This window comes from Macaca fascicularis, chromosome 15 (genome assembly GCF_037993035.2).
Source record: "Macaca fascicularis isolate 582-1 chromosome 15, T2T-MFA8v1.1".
Lineage (NCBI taxonomy): Eukaryota > Metazoa > Chordata > Mammalia > Primates > Cercopithecidae > Macaca > Macaca fascicularis.
In genome coordinates, this window is record NC_088389.1 from 103,213,350 (window position 1) to 103,217,271 (window position 3,922).

Consider the following 3,922-nt stretch of genomic DNA (forward strand, 5'->3'; position numbering starts at 1 on the left):
ATCCTTTTGTGGTTCAAAAGCATGATGATTGGGTGTTCACAGGCATGTGTGAGACGTGCCACCCTCTGAACCTCCTTATGACCCGGTACATTACCTCTCTGACCTGAAAAAAAAAAATGCAAATTTCTGGATTCCACCCGCCTCCCCGCACTCTGACACGATGATATAGCAGCTCTGTGGTAGGACCCAGGAATCTGCCTGTGTAATCACAGGTTGATATTCTGGTGTTTCCTGGTTTTGCTCTGCTGATTTGGGGAATGTTTACCAGCAGGAGAGCGGCCTCTTTCCTCTGCCCTCCCCCAGACCCCAGTGACTCAGGCTCCTACTGCTCCTCCTGCTCCGTCTGTTGCTGGCCTGTCTGTTGTGGTTGCCAGCGCTACTTTGCAGACGCTGCCTGCTCCCTGCATGCCAACACAGACTCTGCTTCCCTGCTACCGCTGCTGCTGTTGTTTGTTCCGTCCCTGGCTTATTGTAGGAGAACTCATTGTTCTGTTGCCACTGCTACCAAGCTGCAAACACCAGGCTCACGGTGCAAGGGGAAAGGGTTTCTCCTCTCGGTGTTCTGCCTCTATCGCCTAGGCTCTCAGGCTTTGTTGTCAATGGCACTGCGAGACCCTAAACTGTGGCCTTGTGATTCCCACATCTCCATTTAGTTCTTTCTTTTGTTCTCTGAGATCTGAGAAGGAATCCATGTCTTTCAGTATTCCTGTTTTCTTTCAATACTTCCCCCCTCCCCCACTCCAGAATTTAGGGCAACCTTCTGCTATGGTCTGAATGTTTATATTCCCCCCAACTCACCAAATTCATATGTTGAAATCTTAACCCCTAAGGTGGTGGTATTAGACACTGAAGCCTCTGGGAGGTAATTAAGTTATAAGGACAAAGCCCTCATGAATGGAATTACTGCCCTTATAAAAAAAGGCCCTAGAGAGCCCGCTAGCTCCTTCCACTACGTGAGGACAGAATTTGAAGGTGCTGTCTACGAGGAACGGTCCCTCGCCAGACACCAATCATCTGGCACCTTGATCCTGAACTTCCTATCCTCCAGAATTGTAAACAAATAAATTTCTCTTGTTTATAAACCATAAGTTCATGATTTTTTTTAGACGGAGTTTCGCTCTTGTTGCCCAGGCTGGAGTGCAATGGTGCTATCTTGGCTCACCACAAACTCTGCCTCCTGTATTCAAGTGATTCTCCTGCCTCAGCTTCCCAAGTAGCTGGGATTACAGGCATGTACCACCATGCCCGGCTAATTTTGTATTTTTAGTAGAGACGGGGTTTCTGCATGTTGGTCAGGCTGGTCTCGAACTCCTGACCTCAGGTGATCCACCCACCTCGACCTCCCAAAGTGCTAGGATTATAGACGAGAGCCACCGCCTCTGTCCAAGTTCATGGTTTTTGTAATTAGCATCCCAAATGAACTAAAACCCCCACCATCCTGAAGGTTCTGAATCTGAGGACCCAAGACTTGGCTCTTAGCCTTAGTGTCCTGCTCCCACTATTTTCAGAGGGCCCAATATAAATTTCCTCAGTTTCTGATGTAGGTGGACTCGCAGAGTGACCTTTAGTATGACCTTTGTTACATTTACAAAATAGATTGCTTACAGGGTTAGACAAATATAGTTGGCCTTCTCTATCCCTGCCTTCCATATCTATGGGTCAAAAATATTTGGAAAAAAAATGTGTCTGTATTGAACATGTATAGACTTTATTTTCTTGTATATTTCCTAAACTATATATAGTATAATAACTACACAGCATTCGTATTGTATTAAGCATTACAAGTAGTGTAGTTATGATTTAAAGTATGTGAGAGAATATGCACAGGTTATATAGAAATACTACACCATTTTTTTTTTTTTTTTTTTTTAATCAGGGACTGAAGCATCTTTTCAGCTATGGCTTTGGTATCCAGTGGGGGTCCGGGAACCAGTCCTCCATGAATACCAAGGGATAACTCTAATTGCTAAATCATTTCCTATTTTTGTGAACTAATAAAGGACTGTGTGAAAAACATGAAGACTGAAAATGGCCAAAAATTAAAGAATAGTATGCTTATTCAAGCCTGGTGTGGTGGCAGGCACTTGTAGTCCTAGCTACTTGGAAGGCTGAGATGGGCCTAGGAGTTTGAGGCTATAGAGGGCCATGGTTGCACCTGTGAATAGTCACTGCACACCAGCTTGGGCAATATAGCTAGACCCTGTCTCTAAAAAAGAAAAATTCTGCTGTAATAAACCTGCACGCATAAAATGATGTCTGTGTATCTATGTAGTGTGTATATACATATGTGTATAGGAAATGTGTGCGTGTGTGTTTGTGTGTGTGGATACTGTATTAGTTAAGACAAAAAAAATCTGGCTTCATATGTTATAAAATAATGTCTTGAGCTATCCATTCAAGTGTGCTTTCTTGTTTCTCTGTTTTTTTTTTTTTTTTTTTTTTTCCTATTTCATTCAGTGATTTTCACTGCCTTTGGGAAAAAGTGACACAGCAAAACACTTAGAAGAATCAAATGTTCTTCCTTTGAGGATGTGGTCTGCACATAAGAGAGAACATTTAGAGTCAGATTATGAGACTAAACCAGTTTCCTTCACCTGCAGCTGGATAAAAATTTCTAGAGGAAGGAGAGAATCAGGAAAGATTGAAGACTTGACTCCCTGTTAAGGGTTCTGCCCGAATTCTGAGAATAGAGAATAAAAGACACCCTCTCCCTCTCTAGTATATTTTGTCAGTGAAGGTCAGAGAGGCCCACGAAATCAGGTCTGGGGAGCAAGGTAAAACCCAGAATTTCTACATGATCATGTTAAAGTGGGAATGAAGGAATATCATTATAGTGTATCTGGGCAGGTGGGCATGAGACAGCCTGATTGAGTTTCTGAAATCCCAGGTCAGTGTGGGAGCAGCAGAATATTTTATGTGGCTGAGAGCTCCATAGTTTTTTTCTTTCTTTCTTTATTTGAGATGGAGTCTCACTCTGTTGCCCAGGCTGGAGTGTAGTGACACAATCTCTACTCACTGCAACCTCTGCCTCCCTGGTTCAAGTAATTCTCATGCCTCAGCCTCCTGAGTAGATGGGATTACAGATATGTGCCACCACACCTGGCTAATTTTTGTATTTTTAGTAGAGATGGGATTTTTATCATGTTGCCCAGGCTGGTCTCAAACTCCTGATCTCAAGTGATCCACCCGCCTCAGCCTCGCAAAGTGCTGGGATTACAGGCGTGAGCCACCAGCAGTCCCAGCTACTCAGGAGGCTGAGGCAGAAGAATCGCTTGAACCAAAGGGTGGAGGTTACAGTGAGCCAAGATTGTGCCACTGCACTCCCGCCTGGTGACAGAGCAGGACTTCATCTTAAAAAAAAAAAAAAAAAAAAAAAAAGAGCTTCTCAAGGTATTTTCTGTGCTTCTTGTTTTCTCTTTTGTATTTTTCATCTTTATGTCTTTGTGTTTCATTCTGAATAACTTTAGCGATCTGTCTCCCAGTTCACTAATTATCTTCTCAGCTATGTCTAGTATTGTAATTTATTGAATTATTAGTTTTAGGTATCAATTTTTAAGCTTTAGGATATCTAATTTGCTGCTTGTTTTCTGCCATAATTTTTTTTTTGAGATGGAGTCTCACTCTGTCGCCCAGGCTGGAGTGCAGTGCAGTGATGCGATCTCAACTCACTGCAAGCTCCGCATCCTGAGTTCACACCATTCTCCTACCTCAGCATCCTGAGTAGCTGGGACTACAGGCGCCCACCACCACGCCCAACTAATTGTTATTTTTTGTATTTTTAGTAGAGATGGGGTTTCACTGTGTTAGCCAGGATGGTCTCCATCTCCTGACCTCGTGATCCACCCACCTCGGCCTCCCAAAGTGCTGGGATTACTGGCATGAGCCACCACCTGCCTCTGTCATAATTTTTAACCATGACTTT

The 3,922-nt window shown here is 43.5% G+C and overlaps 1 non-coding gene across 1 annotated transcript; it reads left to right on the top strand.

Annotated features, from left to right (window-relative positions):
- Positions 1-104, top strand: LOC123569287 (small nucleolar RNA U13). Its single transcript, XR_006692925.1, has one exon. It is a non-coding gene; the product is annotated as a small nucleolar RNA U13 (small nucleolar RNA).
- Positions 105-3,922: the final 3,818 nt, after the last annotated feature.